General features: G+C 36.3%; 1 protein-coding gene, 1 non-coding gene and 1 pseudogene across 2 annotated transcripts in view; 1 reads left to right on the top strand and 2 right to left on the bottom strand.

Annotated features, from left to right (window-relative positions):
* LOC124821053 (rust resistance kinase Lr10-like) overlaps positions 1–20,291 on the bottom strand; it is a 30,409-nt gene that overhangs the window by 2,205 nt on the left and 7,913 nt on the right. The window lies entirely within an intron of this gene.
* On the top strand, positions 14,503–20,078 carry LOC148205168 (uncharacterized; annotated as a pseudogene).
* On the bottom strand, positions 15,037–15,143 carry LOC148205169 (small nucleolar RNA R71). The gene has a single exon (XR_015783970.1). It is a non-coding gene; the product is annotated as a small nucleolar RNA R71 (small nucleolar RNA).

The following is a 20,291-nucleotide window of genomic DNA, read 5'->3' as shown; positions in this document are numbered from 1 at the left end:
TTATATGGCAAGTTGATGATCAAACTAGAACAAAAAAAAAGTTGTTATCCTAGTAAGTAGTTCAATTTCTAAAAGAAATTTATCCAGTTTCTTCTTATGTATTTTAAAGGAGAGATTAGAGAGACGTTGATCGCGTTGGGTTTATTATTTGGACACCAAATCAGTAGATAAATAAAGTTTTTTAATGAAAGTTAATATATATGTCTTTGCATTTAGAGTGAGTAAAGTGTATATGATAGTACAATTTTAAAGATGATTATGGATATAATTTATGTTCAGGAAGCATTGCTTATGATTTGGGTGTTAAACTCAGTATTGTGTGTCACTACCTTTAAAGGGTCATGCTCTCAAATATGATATCACTCAGGTAGCCTATTGCACAAGCAACATTCACACATGTATTGATTACTTACTATCTGTTGAAAAGGTTGAATAGTTTTAAGTTAATATACTCTATATTTGACCAATTTTTAGAGGCTCTTCTTTAGGAGTATATTCTTCCTTAAGCCTTATCCTGAGAATAGCTCTCAAGTGGCACCAACAACACTAAGCTTTAGTTGGTGGGCTTTAATTCCCCCTTAATGGCTTGTCATCACCATTGAGTGCCCTCTCCTTTTCATGTCTTCCATCTTTTATCATCTTTCTTTCTTTCATGTCTTTAAAGTTCCTGGTTTTATGTTCTTGAGTAATTGAACTTCTCTTAGTCTCTAAAGTTCATTGAAGTCTACCTTTAGATCTAGATAACATTGTTATCTTAATGTCTAGATGAAATATTCATAGAACTTTCTTAATCATCAAAACACATTTAATGTTAAACTATAAAATGGGTCTTTATCATTTGGTATCTAGAGGCTAGGTTATCTTTAAAATATGTTGTTTTCATATGCTATCAATCAATTGTCTTTTGTTTCTTGTTTGGTGGAGCTCTTGGTAAAGTGAAGAATCATGGTGTTTAGAAAAAATTTTCCACTTGGCATTGAAGTTAGATTATCACAATCTTAACTCTTTGTGTTTGTTGTTTTGCCAAGTTGAAAACATGCCTTGTTTTGTGTATGACTATGAGCTTTGTGGTTTTTCCTATGTCATAATTTTCATTTCCTTATTTCTTATGAGTCTTTAAATGTACTTAACTTTTGTTTGTGAGTCATATGTCATATGTTAAATTAAAGTTTTCTATTTCTTGTTTTCCAAGTATTTGAAATTGCATGATAAACATAACTAGTTTTTGTGTATGTTCTTTGGATTTGATTGGTTGACCTAAAACTAGGACCTAAGTGCTCAAATATATCTAGACAATCTTTCTTAAATTTTGCTAAGCTAATATTTCAAATTGAACATTTTTTTCAGCCTTAAAAGTGAACAACTGAAAATTATTTTGCTTCCTAGAGAACTTAAAAATTGAAAAATTATGGTGCATTATGATTCTAGCTTGCATGATTCGAGTGTTTTAATGAGTTTGGAAAATTGGTTCCATCATTAATGGGCCCTAATCTTCTTTGGTATATGCATGATTGATTGGTCTTTGTAAATACATGACTGAATAATCTCTATTTTTTGTTTTTAAAGTATTTGAAATTACATGATCACCATGACTAGTTTTTATGTATGTTCCTTGGAATTGATTGTGACTTAAAAATAGGATCTAAGTATTGAAATACATCTACACACCCTTCCTTAACTTTTTCTAAGCTAGGATTTGAAATTAGAAAAATTTTTAAATCGAAAATTATTTTGCTTCCTAGTGAACTCAAAAATTGAAAAATTATGGTGCATTACATTTCTATCTTGCATGATTTGAGTGTTTGATGGCTTTGGCAAATTAGTTTATCATTAATTGGCCTTAATTTTCTTTGGTATATGAATGATTGATTAGTCTATGTGAATGTATAATTAAATATTTTCCATAGAGTCTTCTTTCCATGTTTTGTTTTAGTTAGTCTTGTTACTAGTTTGTCACATGAATTTTCTTTCCTTAGAGTTTAACTTTCATTGTTTTTGCGCTTTTCTTGCTTGCCACTAGGCTTCCTAGTTTTGTTATTTGCAGAATTCATTTCTTTCTTTCCTAATGATTTTATCAAAACATAAATCTTTTTGTTACTTTTCTCATAATTTTCGAACCTAGAGGAGTTTATACTCTTTTAGGAGAGCTTGAGTGATAGCCTAGCCTTGTTTTCTTGTGTGAGAGAACCAAAAACTTTTGGGGCTACTATTTTGGAGTTAATTTGGTCTCAATTTTGAATTGTGTGTATATGTGTGTGAGAGAGAGAGTTAGTGAATAATGCATATGAAATTTGGAAGTTTTTGATAAATGGCACCAACTTTTTTATGTTTGTTTTTGAATTGCATGAATATTTGGGTGCATGGGTTAAAAAAAAGGTTTGTTTGAAGACATATATATTTTGGAATTATCTATGAAAATGTGATTATGAATAGTTCTACCATTAGTTGGTGAGACTACTCGGATAAGCAATTTGTTCCATGGGTTGGGGAGTCCACTCAAAAGAGCGATTTGTTTCACTATCCAGGAAGGCTGCTCAAAAGAGCAATTTGTTCCAAAGTTGGGGAGGCTACTTGGAAGAGTGATTTGTTCCATTAGTTAAGGAGGTTGCTCGAAAGAGCAATTTGTACCATTGATCGGGGAAGCTGCTCGGAATAGCAATTTGTTCCATTGGTTTGGGAGACTACTTAAAAGAGCAATGATTTTGTGTGAAATATTTGGTTTATTTACTTACTTAATTTTCTTTTGTTTACATCGTCTAATTTTTGGGTTTGTTAAACACTATTGAGTTTTGAAGGAGTTTCATTTTCTTAGTTAGAAATAAGATATGTGAAAGTCATATAGGAAAAACTCTTACTATGAAAGATGTAAGGACCTATAAAATAGTAAAGAGTGGTAACGGTTTTTAAAATATGACACTAAATCATTTTAATATTTAAGATGTTAGACTATAAATAGAATTACTATTAATCAAGTTTCATTTTATAAAAATCATCAATTCTAAGAAATCTTTTTGAAACTTCTCTCTACCTTATTTTTAAATCTCTAACTTCATCCTAACTTCATCCTTTATTTGTTTGAAGAATAGAGATCGTAGAAGGGCACCTTGTTGAGCGATCTACACATTCAACTAGAGTTCAAAATAGGGTAATTTCATCTTGATAGACGGGGTCCAAGCCCACTTATCCTAGTGTAATATTTCTTTTACTTTTATTAAAGCATGTGTAAAAGGTGTTAGGCATGTGGTAGATCGTAGGGACTTTTAGTCCTATATATAGACATGTCACCACCTCTTGTAAGACACTTTTGAGCATAATGAATTGTTATTCGGTTGAGAACACTCTAGAGCAATTCTACCTTGAAAGTCAAGGCTAGAGAATCCCAAAGGATCTCCTCTAGCCACCTTCCATTCACATCTACCATTCTCCTTCACTCTCATCAGTTTCACACTCCTCCACCGTGGCATCCATCTCATGCCACTCTCACCAATCTGTAGCTTCCCGTGGCTTGCGTCATCCTTCCTAGCAGCAACATCTTCACGTCTCGCTGCCTCACTCGTAAGTCACATCTTCATTTCATATTTTCACGCCCAAGCCCTATTTCCATTCTCTCTTCTCGACGACCTCCATTGTTGGCCTCGCTTTCACCAACTCTCGACTCCATCATGAATCCAAGTACAGGACAGCCTCTTCCATCAGGTTTGTCATCAATCCACCGATTGATTTCGACCTTTCACCTCATTCTTCCTTTAGATCTTCTTTCCCTCATCTCTGCTCGATTAGAATCTCATTTGCGTTCCATTTCACCGATTGAAATCGGATTCTAGCCATTTCCACCGATTAAACCACCATACAACACCCGATCTTGAATCTCCACCGAACAAACCTCGAATCTAGGGTTTGTTCGTCACTATTCCTCTTCGACTCCAAAACCTAGGGTTCCTAGCTAGGGTTGGTTTTCGACTGCTTCATTTGTTTCTTTCCATTGCGATCTTCTATAGAGGAGCCTTGAGGAGTCTAAATCGCTCAAGTTCTGTCTTCTCCTCGGAGCGTCGTCTATCACATATTTTGCTACTTTTTAAGTCATTTTAGTGTTTTTAGTTGCATATGGCTCCTTGGTTTGTGCATGTGATTCAAAGTAGTTCATAGTGAATTGTTGATAGGGGGAGCAATATGAATGCTAAACTCAACTCCTTATATGGTTTTTTTTTTATGATGACAACACATGTAGTTGCTTTTGATGATGTCAATACATATGTTTGCATGACTGCAACATATTTTGTATGAATTGGTTGATAGGCATACTTATTGTGATTATACATGTGTTAACATCTATTGTATGCATACTCATACTCTGATATGTGAAAATCAATTAAGTTTATCAGATAGCCATTTTCTTAAACTAGTGCAAGCTAAAAGTTTTAACTGATTACATTATGTGTATAATCGATTAAAACTCGTGCCTTTGAAATACATCTTTCTGGATTGTGATGTGATGAGTTTTGTGTTGAAAATGTTTTCTAAATGCCTAAGTGTTGTACTTAATCGATTACACATTTTATGTAATTAATTAAGTTTGTTATACATTGAAAATTGTTTGTTGATAAGTCTTAATTGTCTCAACGGTCATATTTTTATATGTTTTGACTTACATGATATATGTAACCGATTACATTATTATAGTAATCGATTTGATTGCGTCTGTTAAGAGAAAACTATAAATTGACACATTGCACACTGCACAAATGACTTTGGATCATTCTAAACTTTCATATATGATATTTGTGAATTGAGAAAAGATTTATAGGTGTGCTGAGATGCTCGAAGAAACGAGATACACAAAAGTTGATAATCTTGAAGGTTTCTTGAAGAACATATTTGGGTTTTCATTGCCGATCAACTACTGCAGTACTGAGGTGTACTCTTGACTAATTAGATTTCGTTTTTACCAATCTTGGATTGTGTTGCTGATGAGAGGGTCGCACCTCCCACAAAAGTTGTGCATAAAAGAATGCAGTACAGTACTAGGAAGTGACTCCTAGGTCGTCTCTCAAGGACCAATTTGGGTTCAGTCTCAGATCAAACACGAAGTGGGGGGTTTTGAAAGTGTTTTTGTGCTTGGAAATAAACTAAATTAAAATTAGAAATTAAATACAACTAAACATAAATAAATGAATAAAACATGAAGACCGCACGGTCCTACCCATGACCGAACGGTTCTACATTGAGACCGAACAATCTCTAAAGTAAGTGAAAATAAAGGAAAATAAAAAAGCTGAACAAAATAGACTGCAACATATTGAATAAAAACATTAAACCGAAAATAATAAACATAATAATAAACGAAAACAATGAACTCTGCTTGCGTCGGCACAAGCAATTGGAAGCAACGAAATTAAAATTTAACAAAAATGCATATATTACTTTTGAATGTAACACACCAATTTAAAGCACAATGCCGCAGAATAAAATTTAATGCAAGTTGCGTGAATTTGCTAATTTAGATAAAGAAGTATCATATTGCAGCAGGAATAAAAAATTGTAACATTTAAGCTAATAATTGAAAAAAAAAAGTATATTGTAACTTAGAAACCCGTGCAATTGGAATGTAACTTTAAGAAAGTGTGTGACCAATTTAAGATGCAAACTAAGCATTTAAATGTGAACAGAGAAATGGGACTTGAAAAGCTGAATGCACCGCTCTCTTTTCCAGAATAAAATCGAGAGCACCTCTTCCTCCAATTCACGTGCCACTCATCTCAACTCCGTGCAGCGTATCTTCCCCTCTCAAGTAAATCACTGTGTGCGTTCCATTCTCTCGGTGGTTCTCCCTCTCTTTCTACAGTGGCGGCTAGAGCCCTAGACCATCCAGCCCTAGGCCCCCCTCTCGGTAGTGACTACAACTCTTCCTCCCTCTCCTATTAAGGGTGAATGACCCACTAAAAACCAGCTCCGTATTTTTCTTTCTTCCAGCACCCCCTTTTTCCCAAGCTGCTGCCCATTCTCCGCGTGGCTACTGGATTCCCCGTGTGCCTCCAATGCTTGCTGGATAATGAAGATACTGGGAACGTGAAGCCCGCGTGGACGTGTGAAGGCTGTCCCCAAATCAGCGCATGTGTCTCCTCTTTTTTTTCTTCCTACACCCCTGCAAGCTGGATGCTGGGCCGCGTGGAATTCCTTTCCCCTTTGAAGGCTGGATGTGCACCCCTTGACCGTGAAGAATGAGCGTGGACGTGTGCTGCTTGGACCGTGATGGACGTGTGGATCTTCATTCTCTCGGTGGCTGTTGCACGTGTTGCTGGATGCACCCCCTGCTTCCCATGTGAAAGCTGCTGGAACGTGATGCTCTTCATATGAAAGCAAGCTGGGCCGAGGTGATGTTTACTGGACGTGTGCTTCAATGTGGTCCCCTTAATTATTTTGAGTTTTGCCAAACCATTCTTTCAGCAAAAACCGTGGAAGCATCTTGTAATATGGTGGCCCCCTCTTTCAAAATTAATTTTCCAATGGACCTTAGCTATTACAAATTCAAGAAAAATATTTATCAACACACAAAATAAATAAATGCAGTGCAAGTTCTTCTAAGCAAACTGTGTGAATGTTTTTCCAAATGTTCCAAATTATTATCCAATAATTTCCCTACAATTAATAATGCAAATAATTAGCTCAAATAATTCAAATTAATTAAAATTTGAATTTCCGATCAAATTAAGCACAATTGGTGAAAACGGGAAAATATCGGACATTTAAGCACAATTTCCTGATTAATTCTAGCACAATAAACTAAGTGAAGTCAATAAAATATCGACTCATCAAAATAGACCACACTTAGTCTTTTGCACTCCTGGGCAAAATCAAGACGCAGATCAAGGAATAGTTCAGAGGACATCAGGGAAATGACACAAACTTGGCACACGGAAAATAAAGACGAACAAGGAAAGAAACAGAATTACATAGTTCTCAAGGAATCTGGACCAAGAAAGGAAGTAGACAATATCCAACACAGAATCAATCAGAGAAAGCAGATACTCATGAAATCATCCAAGCAACTCAAGACATGGCAAAATGATCAATCAGCTCAAGAGGTGAATCAAAAGTAACAAAACCTCACAGATGCACTATCAGTGTTTCTCTCAAGTGTATAAGGTAAAGAATTTCAACTCAATGCACTCAAGAAAGCAAACAACAACAGACTTGGCAAGCCTCTAATATCAACACTCAAAACATATGCCTGTTCAAATCAAAAGGTCTTTTCATGGTTGTAATGGGGCCAAGGACAAGGGAGGATATATCTGGATAAGAAGCTACAAACCATAAGGAACAGAGGAGCAATGGGGAAGTAAACACATTCAAACACACCCACAACCTCTAATTTAATCCTCTTCTTGACTCCATTATTCACAATTTTTTTTTATTCATTTTTTTTTTTTCATTTTTTTTTTCATCCTGTCTCTTTTCTTTTCTCTCTTTTCAAAACAAAACTGTAAAAGACAAGATTTACAAAAACAAAACAGTAAGAGGAACCAACTAGCCAACTCATAAGAATCCCTAAGGAGACCACACTTGTTTCCAAAACACTTCCAAAGCTCCAAAATTCCCTAAGGTTAAGGTAATCATGGTTTTTTCACTTAAGGCTAGTGTATGAGCTTCAAAACAAAGAAATGAGGAAAGTATAGGCTCAAAAGGGGTTTTCAAAGGATTAGAACAAGGTAGGCTTATGTGGCTAGAGAGGCTCAAGAACAAAACTGCCTTTGTCACTTCCAAACATGCATATCAATCAAGAATTATCAACAAGAGTCAAGCCAAGGCATATGTGCAAGCAATCAAGAGACATATCACACACAAGAAAGAACATAAAGTGGCTCAAATTCTCACACAGGGCATTTGTGTCACAATCAATTCAACTCTCAAACATCATGATCATCTTCCCAAGCAGAGAAAAGCAAGGATTTCAAACATATCAGAGTATCAATGAAGTGAAAGACACATCTACAACCTAAACAAAGTCCAGAAATCAAGAGAAACATGTAAAACTGTATGCAAGACACGACAAAAACTACCTAGAAAAGAAAAAATTTAACCAAGAAAACAAAAACTAACGAAGAAAATTAAAAATCTCCCCCAATAGACCACACTTAAACTACACAGTGTCCTCAATGTGTCACAAGCATAAGATCGAAAATCAAAACAGTGAACAGATCATGGACAAGTGCAATAAAAGTAGGGAAAAGGGGGGAGAAGAGAGAAAGAAAACTCCCCTGATCATGGTGGCAGTTGCCAATTTTGGACTTTCAGGGAGATGTCTTCCACCACAGGATCCAGCAAAGAAGTTTTGAGGAAGAACTGCTTCATCCTCCATATTTGATCGAGCAGGGAAATGTCTTCCACAGCTGGATCTAAGAAGAAGTGATTGTTGATGAGTGGGTTCAGCAGGTGCCTATTGATCTTGAAGCTTTTGTCAGTGTCAGCACCTTTGTTGTCCACTGTGGGTGTTTGTTGATCAAATTCATTTGTACCTCCTGCAATAGGGTTAGTGCAATGTGGTTCCAAAGAAATGACATGCAGGGGTATACCACCCAATCCCAGTGTAACAGGCTGAACAACAGATAAACTCTCAGAACATGAATCAATTTCAATTTCAGAAACATTATAAATCACAGACTCAGATTCATGTTCAGTGCATGGATGAGAAGTATTCAGATATGATGGCAAAAGTGGTTTCTCATCATGCAGAGAGGGAAAATTAAAAGCATTCTCATCAACAATATAATCATCAATAACATACCCATCAACATCATAATCATGGATAGCATAGTCAAAATTAGGTATGTTTTCTTCCACTTCCCTAAAGATCGGAAAAGTGGTGGAAGATGAAAATTGTCTACCTGATTCAAAATTACTGCTTATACCTGCCTGGTCCTCAAGATCTTCAGCAGTCTCCTCAGGTGCAAGAGTGGGGCCATAGGGCGATGGGAAAGTAGGTGGCACAGTAGTAAGCTCATGACTCTTCTCCCAATCTTCTATGTTGATGCCACTATCATCATCATCTGGAATCTGAACAGTCTGAAATGGTAACTCTGAATCTTGAGACTGTTCCTCAGTGAGTTGAGTGGCCATCTGCCCTATCTGATCAGTCATACTCTGAATGGCAGCTCCTATTTCTTGCTGGAACTGCATGTTCTCTTGTTGGAACTGAAAGTTCTGCATGGTCATCTGCTCCAACAACTCCTTCAATGTAGGCTCAGAAGTAGAAGGCTGAGGAGCTATCTGGGCAGACTCATAAAGTTGCAGCTGTTGTTGTTGCTGGACTGGCGGAGGCATACAAGCATTCTGAGATGGTGCTTCCTGATATTGCTGTGGAGCATCATACCATCCCAAACTAGGGTCATTCCATCCAGGATCGTTGTTGTAACCATACTGCGCGGGGAAGAATTCATCCAAGAACATATGCTTAAGATCTTCCCAAGAAGTGATAGATCCTGGAGGAAGACAATACAGCCAATCCCTTGCTGCTTCTTGTAATGAATGTGGGAATGCCCTTAAGAACATGTGATCAACCGGTACATGTGGAGGCTTCATTGAAGAGCAAATGCTGTGGAATTCCTCCAAATGTCTGTGTGGGCATTCACCTGCAAAACCATGAAACTTAGGCAGCAAATGTATCAGTCCAGTCTTGAGAACGCAATGAATATCATCCTTAGTAGGTGGAACCGGTTCCCAAAGAGAACTCTCAGAAGTCGGAGGATGAGCCATATTACTCTCAACATACAAATCAGCAGAATATGAATCACAATCAAAGTAACATGCAGAAGGAGAATCATAATCAGAGGCACTAGCAGAATAAGCAGTATTCACAAAATCAAAATAGGTAGACATGGAAAGAGAAGGGGAAAGGTAGAAAGGGAATGCTAAAAATTACGAAACAAACAAAACACAACACAATTGAACATGCGACACGTACACACAAAACAAAACATCACATCACAAGACAAGACAAAACACAACACACACTAACACAACAAAAGACCTAAGACCGAACCATTGGTCCCCGGCAACGGCGCCATTTTGATGAGAGGGTCGCACCTCCCACAAAAGTTGTGCATAAAAGAATGCAGTACAGTACTAGGAAGTGACTCCTAGGTCGTCTCTCAAGGACCAATTTGGGTTCAGTCTCAGATCAAACACGAAGTGGGGGGTTTTGAAAGTGTTTTTGTGCTTGGAAATAAACTAAATTAAAATTAGAAATTAAATACAACTAAACATAAATAAATGAATAAAACATGAAGACCGCACGGTCCTACCCATGACCGAACGGTTCTACATTGAGACCGAACAATCTCTAAAGTAAGTGAAAATAAAGGAAAATAAAAAAGCTGAACAAAATAGACTGCAACATATTGAATAAAAACATTAAACCGAAAATAATAAACATAATAATAAACGAAAACAATGAACTCTGCTTGCGTCGGCACAAGCAATTGGAAGCAACGAAATTAAAATTTAACAAAAATGCATATATTACTTTTGAATGTAACACACCAATTTAAAGCACAATGCCGCAGAATAAAATTTAATGCAAGTTGCGTGAATTTGCTAATTTAGATAAAGAAGTATCATATTGCAGCAGGAATAAAAAATTGTAACATTTAAGCTAATAATTGAAAAAAAAAAAGTATATTGTAACTTAGAAACCCGTGCAATTGGAATGTAACTTTAAGAAAGTGTGTGACCAATTTAAGATGCAAACTAAGCATTTAAATGTGAACAGAGAAATGGGACTTGAAAAGCTGAATGCACCGCTCTCTTTTCCAGAATAAAATCGAGAGCACCTCTTCCTCCAATTCACGTGCCACTCATCTCAACTCCGTGCAGCGTATCTTCCCCTCTCAAGTAAATCACTGTGTGCGTTCCATTCTCTCGGTGGTTCTCCCTCTCTTTCTACAGTGGCGGCTAGAGCCCTAGACCATCCAGCCCTAGGCCCCCCTCTCGGTAGTGACTACAACTCTTCCTCCCTCTCCTATTAAGGGTGAATGACCCACTAAAAACCAGCTCCGTATTTTTCTTTCTTCCAGCACCCCCTTTTTCCCAAGCTGCTGCCCATTCTCCGCGTGGCTACTGGATTCCCCGTGTGCCTCCAATGCTTGCTGGATAATGAAGATACTGGGAACGTGAAGCCCGCGTGGACGTGTGAAGGCTGTCCCCAAATCAGCGCATGTGTCTCCTCTTTTTTTTCTTCCTACACCCCTGCAAGCTGGATGCTGGGCCGCGTGGAATTCCTTTCCCCTTTGAAGGCTGGATGTGCACCCCTTGACCGTGAAGAATGAGCGTGGATGTGTGCTGCTTGGACCGTGATGGACGTGTGGATCTTCATTCTCTCGGTGGCTGTTGCACGTGTTGCTGGATGCACCCCCTGCTTCCCATGTGAAAGCTGCTGGAACGTGATGCTCTTCATATGAAAGCAAGCTGGGCCGAGGTGATGTTTACTGGACGTGTGCTTCAATGTGGTCCCCTTAATTATTTTGAGTTTTGCCAAACCATTCTTTCAGCAAAAACCGTGGAAGCATCTTGTAATATGGTGGCCCCCTCTTTCAAAATTAATTTTCCAATGGACCTTAGCTATTACAAATTCAAGAAAAATATTTATCAACACACAAAATAAATAAATGCAGTGCAAGTTCTTCTAAGCAAACTGTGTGAATGTTTTTCCAAATGTTCCAAATTATTATCCAATAATTTCCCTACAATTAATAATGCAAATAATTAGCTCAAATAATTCAAATTAATTAAAATTTGAATTTCCGATCAAATTAAGCACAATTGGTGAAAACGGGAAAATATCGGACATTTAAGCACAATTTCCTGATTAATTCTAGCACAATAAACTAAGTGAAGTCAATAAAATATCGACTCATCAGTTGCTCCCTGTGCGTGCGGCCAGGAAGAAGAGTGTGGGGTTCTTTGTGCTTTGAGAGGTGTCTCAAAGGGTGACTACAGAAGAAGATTATTCTTGCTGCAGATTTTTGTTGTTGGCTATATTACGACGTGAAGAAAATTCTATATCCAATGGGTTTGGAATACCAAAAGATACATGCATGTCCCAATGATTGTGTATTGTATAGAGATCATTATTCTTCACTGAAGGTGTGTCTAGCGTGGGGTTCGTCATGGTTTAAGAAGAAAATTGATGGAAATAACGATGAAGACAATGATGGTCCACCTGCTAAGGTCATGTAGTACTTGCCTATAGTACCTAGGTTGAAACGATTGTTTTGTGTTAAAGAATATGCGAATAATCTTTTGTGGCACATTGATGGAAGAAAGTGTTATAATATTCTTCAACACCCAGTTGATTCCCCACAATGGAAGAAGATTGATGAAACATTTCCTGAATTTATTGTAGAGTCGAGAAACTTAAGACTTGCACTTGCTACCGATGGTATGAATCCTTATAGAAACTTAAGTAGAAAACATAGTTCATGGCCAATTCTATTGATGATTTACAATCTATCTCCTATGTTGTGCATGAAGAAAAAGTATATGATGTTGATGATATTGGGTCGAAGACAACCTGAAAATGAAATTGATGTGTATCTAAAATCGTTAATTGATTATTTAAAAATGTTGTGGGAAAAGGGTGTTGAGGTCTTCGATTCATGTTCAGAAGAAAAATTTTGTTCGCGTGCAATATTGTTTTGGACCATAAATGATTTCCCAGCATATGGAAACTTGAGTGGTTACAACGTTAAAGGTCATTTTGCATGCCCGATTTGTGAACAAAATTACTTATCTTCAATTGAAGCATGGGTAGAAAAATGTGTACACAAGACACCGAAGATCCGTTCCTCGAAATCACCCTTAGCATAGATTGAAAAAAGCGTTTAATGGAAGCCTTGAAGATAATGTAGTGTCCAGACCTCGCAATGGAGAAGAAGTATACAACCAGGTGAAGAACATTGATATTGTGTTTGGAAAACATAAAAAGAAGATCATTGAGAAAAACATTTGGAAAAAGCGATCAATATTCTTTAATCTTCCATATTAATGTAAACTTGATGTGCGGCATTGCATAGTGATAGGTAAATAAAATGTAGTTGCATTAGTAGTTTAGTTTAGGTCATTTGCATGCATAATTATATTAATTGAATCATTTAATTAAGAATTATAGTTGTTTCGGATCATACAGTTGGATTTTGTGTTTTTTCTTGTTAATAGGCGTTTTGTGAGGGTTAAAATCACAAATCAGGAAGAATAAGTGCTTAAGATGTAAAGGTGAAACCAGAGAGCGTCACAACTGAACTACGGTTTTTTACCCAACCTGTGGATTTGCTTCAGGAGATGTAAACTCAAAACCAGAGCGCTCCATAACTGAGCTGCGGTTTTTTCCACAACCTGTGGATTTAACTAAGGTGTGCAGAATGGAAACCAGAGAGGTTCACACCCATATTGTGGATTTTTCCATGAACTGTGAAAATGGTCAGAGCAGTAATCAACCTCTGATATTACGTGGAATTAAAGATTAAAGAAAAAAGAAGAAAAACAAAAAGGGACAGTTACTGAGAAAAGTAACGGACCAATTCCACTAATTTGGAGGGTGAAGGCACGTAGGAGGCCAAGATAATGCCACGATTTTGGAGGGAGAGGGGACGCGGAGGATCCAGAACGCAAATTTATTCTTCTTCTCCTTAGGGTTTTTGGGTGATTTTTATTTCCAGTATGCAGAACTAATTTCCTTTTGTTAGAGAATTGATGTAGTACTTTGATTATAACTTCTGAACCTTTCCAGTTGATGTTTCGTTAATTTTAATTTATCTCAGTGTTCTATTTATGTTTTGAATGTATTTCTCTATGAGTAGTTTCACAATTGGGAAATTGGGGATTGCTTGCGATTGTAAATAAAGCAGATTAGAAAATGTCACAATTGGGAAATTGGGCATAGCTAATTAGTTTGCAATTGAGATGGTAATTGTTCTTCATAACTTCATTAAATTTTATAACTGGCCTAAGGGATTGGGGGTTAGAATTTGATGAATATGTTTACCTATCTAAGGGATTAGGGGTAAACAAGCTCTTAATAAACTCAATTAGATAATTATAATTTGCACATCAATTGGGAAGGGTTAAGAATTTATACGAAAGCGTACAAAAATTCAATTCTCTAACATTGTTTATTTTAATTAAATTTTTGTCATTTGTTTATGTTCACTATTTTACTTGAATTTTGGTTGCTCAAAATTATACGAATTAGTAATCTAGTACTCAACTATTTCAATCTCAGAGGACGATATTTTATTACTACAATAACAATTAGTACACTTGCCAAATTGTTTATCAAGTTTTTTGGCGCCGTTGTCGGGGATTGATTACTGTTGATATTAGTGATCTAATTGGCTTAAGATTTGAGTTGTAGATTTTAGGGAATTTTTGTTTTTATTTTTGATTTTTTTTTATTTTCAATTTTATTGTCACGTAATTTCTGTTGCAGTATTGTGTTTTTTGTAGTTGTTTATGCAAGGTACTGTTACCCTAGAAGAATTCCTTTTCGATTCAGAAATTGAACGCACTGCTAGAAGAAATAGAAGTAGTGCAAGAAGAAGAAAGAGAGAAAGAAGACAAGAACAAAAATTAATTGAACAAGAAAAGGAGGCATTAACAATGGCAAACCAACAACCTGTTAGAAAGACTCTTCGTGACTATTCAATGCCAAATCCTAATAGTTATCAAGGGAGCATTGTGAGACCCCCTATTCAAGCTAACAATTTCGAAATCAAGCCTGCATTGTTGCAAGTCATTCAACAGAATCAATTTGGAGGTGCAAATTCAGAAGATCCTAATTCTCACTTGGAGAATTTTCTGGATATATGTGATACCTTGAAAATTAATGGAGTTTCAGATGATGCAATTCGTTTAAGGTTGTTTCCCTTCTCACTACGGGATAAGGCAAAAAGCTGGCTTCAATCACAACCTCAAGGGAGTATTTCTACATGGGAGGATATGGCTACAAAATTTGTAACTGAACACTTTCCTCCTTCCAAGTCAGCTAAAATGAGAAACGAGATTACTACTTTTGTGCAACAAGACACTGAATCTTTATATGAGGCATGGGAAAGATACAAGGAGCTAATTAGGAAGTGTCCACATCATGCCCTACCCGTTTGGTTACAGGTGCAGATATTTTATAATGGTCTTTCACCCTCTTTTAAAGAAATTTTGGATGAAGCAAGTGGAGGATCATTCAATCTCAAAACACCAGAAGAAGCTTTGGAGACTCTTGAGCTAATGGCAAACAACACAGTAAATATGCAGTTTGATCGCCAAAATAGAAAAGTTGGAGATTTGGAGGTTAATACTTTGGATGCTATCCTAACCCAAAACAAGTTGTTAACATAACAGATCACTGATTTGACTCAGAAGTTGGGAAATATGCAAGCAAATAATGTTAATACAATATCTCCAGTGTGTGACTTTTGTGGAGGAATGCATCAGAATGGTGAATGTCAGACCACTCAACAAGAGGCACAAGTGAATGTAGTGGGACAACAACAAAATCAGTTTTCTACCAACCTTAATGCAAATTAGAGGCATCAACAAACCAGACCTTGGAGCAATCCAATCCAATCTAATCAACCAAAGCCTCCATATCAATATCAAACACAACCTAGCAATCAAGGAAACAAGATGTCTACATTGGAAAATGCATTAGAGAAGCTAACTATGCAAACTTCTACCTTTGTGGAGTAGACTTCTAATTTCATGAATGAAACAAGGACTAATTTCAAGAACCAGGAGGCTTCAATCAGAAATTTGGAGAATCAAATTGGTCAACTTTCAAGACAGCTCTCAAAGAGATCTCCTAGAACATTTCCTAGTGACACTATACCAAACCTAAGGGAACAATGTAAGGCAATTCAATTGAGAAGTGGAAGAGTGTTAGAGAATGAAAAAAGGAGTAAGATGGAGAGAGAGAACAATAAAAGAGTTGATGAAACAGTAGAAGAGAGTGAAAAACATGAAGTTGAGAGAAAATGTGAGGAGACGAATGAGGGAGAAAAAAATCAAGAGAGTGGGAGTAAAATGCATGAGTATGTCCCTACAATTCCATTCCCTCACAGGTTGAAGAAGCAAGAACAAGCGAAGCAATTTGCAAGATTTCTTGATGTCTTTAAGAAGCTCCACATTAATATTCCTTTTGCTGAAGCATTGGAGCAAATGCCAAGTTATGCTAAATTCATGAAAGACTTGTTGTCAAAGAAAAGGAAGCTTCAAAAGATGAAACAATTATGCTCACAAAGGAGTGCAGTGCAATAATTCAACAAAAATTACCTCCTAAGTTGAAGGATCCAGGAAGCTTTGTCATTCCATGTGAGATTGGAAATATAACGGTGGGTAAGGCATTGTGTGACCTTGGAGCAAGTATCAATTTGATGCTTTTGTCCATGTTTAAAAGGCTAGGTATTGGAGAAGTGAAGCCTACTATGATAACTCTACAATTGGCAGACTGTTCAATGACTTATCCTTATGGAATTGTGGAAGATGTCTTAGTGAAGGTGGATAAATTTATCTTTCCCGCTGATTTTGTGGTTCTTGACATGGAGGAAGATGCTAAAGTCCCAATTATATTGGGAAGACCATTTTTAGCCACAGGAAGAGCAATGATAGATGTAGAACAAGGTGAATTGATGTTAAGAGTAGCAGATGAAAAAGTAACATTTTCTATAAATGAAGCAGTGAAGCATAAATTAGACAAAGAAGACTGTTTCAGGGCTGAAATAATTGAGTCTCTTGTGTTGGAAGATATACACTGTCATGTGAGGAAGAATCCATTAGAGAGAGCTCTATTGTCAGGAATGGAAGCAAAGGAGTTGAATAAAAAATTGACTGATGAAGAGGTGGTGAAGTGTGCTCATCAATTAGAAGTTCTCAAGCCAATATTCAATTCCAAGAGAGGAATATAAGATCTACACAAGAGTGAGGACGGAGGAGAAGAGACATTCAAGATAGAATTGAAACAACTTCCCTCTCACCTTAAATACATGTTCTTGGATGAGCAAAAGCTAAATCCCATAATTGTGAGCAGTGAACTTACTACCACTGAGGAAGATAAACTTTTAAGGGTTTTGAGAGAGCATAAATCTGCAATAGGTTGGAAAATTGAAGATTTGCAAGGTATTAGTCCTACTATGTATATGCATAAAATTTATTTGGAAGAGGACTTTAAACCTGTACGTCAACCACAACGAAGACTCAACCCTACTATGAAGGAAGTGGTAAGGAAAGAGGTAATTAAACTTTTGGATGCGGGCATTATCTATCCAATCTCTGATAGTGAGTGGGTGAGTCCTGTTCAAGCTGTACCCAAGAAAGGAGGGATGACAGTAATGAAAAATGAAAATAATGAACTCATTCCTACAAGAAAAATCACAGGGTGGCGGGTATGTATTGACTATAGAACATTGAATCAAGCCACAAGAAAGGACCATTTTCCACTTCCTTTTATAGATCAAATGCTAGAAAAATTGGCAGGACATGCATATTATTGTTTTTTAGATGGTTATTCTGGTTATAATCAAATAGCAGTAGCTCCTGAAGATCAAGAGAAGACAACATTTACATGTCCTTATGGAGTCTTTGCCTACAGGAGGATGCCATTTGGTCTCTGCAAAGCACCTGCAACTTTTCAAAGGTGTATGTTTTCCATTTTTTCTGATTTGATTGAAAATTGCATTGAGATATTCATGGATGATTTTTTTGTTTTTGGTTCTTCATTTGACTCTTGCTTATCTAATCTGACCTTAGTATTACAAAGATGCCAAGAAACTAATTTAGTGTTAAATTGGGAAAAATGTCATTTTATGGTGAGAGAAGGTATTTTTCTTGGTCATCACATTTATTCTAAAGGTATTGAGATAGATAGAGCAAAATTAGAAGTAATTGAACAATTACCTCCTCCAGTGAATGTAAAAGGGGTAAGAAGTTTTTTAGGTCATGCAGGTTTTTATAGGCGGTTTATTAAAGATTTTTCCAAGATAGTAAAGTCGATGACTAATCTTCTTGAAAAAGAAGCTCCTTTTGTGTTTGATGAGGCATGTATGGAAGCATTCTTAACAATAAAGAAACAACTTATTTCTGCTCCTATAATTACAGCCCCTAATTGGTCTTTACCATTTGAAATGATGTGTGATGCTAGTGATTATGCTGTGGGTGTTGTATTAGGACAAAGAAAAGAAAAAGTGTTTCACGTTATATATTATGCTAGTCGTGTTTTGAATGAAGCTCAAAAGAATTATGCCACGACTGAAAAAGAATTGCTTGCAGTAGTGTTTGCTTTCGATAAATTTAGATCTTATCTTGTTGGGTCTAAGGTTATTGTTTACACTGATCATGCTGCTTTGAGATATCTGTTTGCTAAGCAGGATGCCAAGCCACGATTAATTCGGTGGATTCTCTTATTACAAGAGTTTGACTTAGAAATCCGAGATAAGCAAGGTAAGCAAAATTATGTTGCAGATCACCTGTCAAGATTGAAATTTAATGACATGAACCAGGATATGAGGCCTATTTCAGAGGAATTTCCAGATGAGAAATTATTAGCTATTACTTCCTTGCCATGGTTTGCAGATTTTGCCAATTTTAAAGCAGGTGGTATAATTCCTCATGGTCTTACTTTTCAGCAAAGGAAAAAATTTCTGCATGATGTTAAATCTTATTTTTGGGATGATCCTTTGTCGTTTAAAAGATGTGGTGATGGTATCATTAGGAGATGTGTCCCTGAAAATGAATTTGAGAATATTCTTTGGCATTGTCATGGGTCAGATTATGGGGGACATTTTAGTGTTGAAAAAACAGCTTCTAAAGTCTTACAAAGTGGATTTTATTGGCCTACCCTCTTTAAAGATGCTTATAACTTTATTAAACATTGTGATAGATGCCAAAGGGTAGGAAATATATCAAAAAGAAATGAGATGCCATTAAACAATATACTTGAAGTAGAAATTTTTTATGTTTGGGGTATAGATTTTATGGGACCTTTTCCTCTTTCTTTCTCAAACCAATACATATTAGTTGCTGTGGATTATGTGTCTAAATGGGTAGAAGCTATTGCTTTACCAAGAAATGATGCTAAGGTAGTGGTTTCTTTTATCAAGAAACATATTTTTTCTAGATTTGGGGTACCTAGAGCAATCATTAGTGATGGAGGTTTACATTTTCATAATAAAACATTTGTATCACTTTTGGGAAAATATGGAGTTAGACACAAGATAGCTACCCCATACCATCCCCAAACCAGTGGACAAGTGAAAATTTCTAATAGGGAGTTGAAGCGAATTTTAGAAAAAGTTGTGAGCTCATCTAGAAAAGATTGGTCTAGAAAATTAGATGATGTACTTTGGGCTTATCGTACAGCTTTTAAAACTCCTATTGGAATGTCACCATATCAATTGGTGTATGGAAAATCATGTCATTTACCAGTTGAATTAGAGCATAAAGCATTTTGGGCTATTAAATTGCTGAATTTTACTTTAACAAATGCAGGTGAGAAAAGGCTTTTGCAATTAGATGAATTAAAGGAATTTATATTACAAGCTTATGAAAATGCTAGAATTTATAAGGAAAGAACAAAAAAATGGCATGATAAAAAGCTGTTTCTTAGAGAGTTTGCCCCAGGACAACATGTATTATTATATAATTCTAGGCTTAAATTGTTCCCAAGCAAATTAAAATCTAGGTGGTCAGGTCCTTTTGTTATTAAAAAAGTTTTTTCCTTTGGTACACTTGAAATTTCGGACATTAATTCAGAAAGAAATTTAAGAGTAAATGGTCAAAGATTAAAATTGTATTTAGGAGGTGATATTGAAAAATATAGGACCAGTGTCTCACTTAGATCACCACCAAAAAACTAACTACACTATTTAAAAAAGAAAATTAAATTTTTTTTTTACAAAAAAAAATTATTTAAATTAAAAAAAAGTGTTAAATTTAAAATGTAACAGAGGGGGAAATCTGATGCAGTTTCTAATTACTCTACATTTTCAGGTTTTGCGTTGTTCTTCACCACTGGTAGCCAATTCCTCCACAGCAAATAGCGGCAACCCTAGGTCACAAATTTCGCACACCAGCAAAAATGAACCATAGTCGCCGTCAGTCATCACGTAAGCCTACACAGAGCACCACACTTTCCAACCAGCAACCGCCTCCGACACGACGTCAACCCAGTGTCGTAATGTTGTTCAACCATCGTCTTCCTCGACGGAACAACTATCTTCAATAATACCAGAAGTTGAACCAAGTTCAAGCAG

The sequence above is a fragment of the Vigna umbellata genome, chromosome 1 (genome assembly GCF_029865625.1).
Source record: "Vigna umbellata cultivar VRB3 chromosome 1, Vumbellata_1.0, whole genome shotgun sequence".
In the NCBI taxonomy this organism is placed as follows: Eukaryota; Viridiplantae; Streptophyta; class Magnoliopsida; order Fabales; family Fabaceae; genus Vigna; species Vigna umbellata.
Note: the sequence above shows the minus strand (reverse complement) of the source record. Positions and strands in the feature narration are given on the sequence as shown.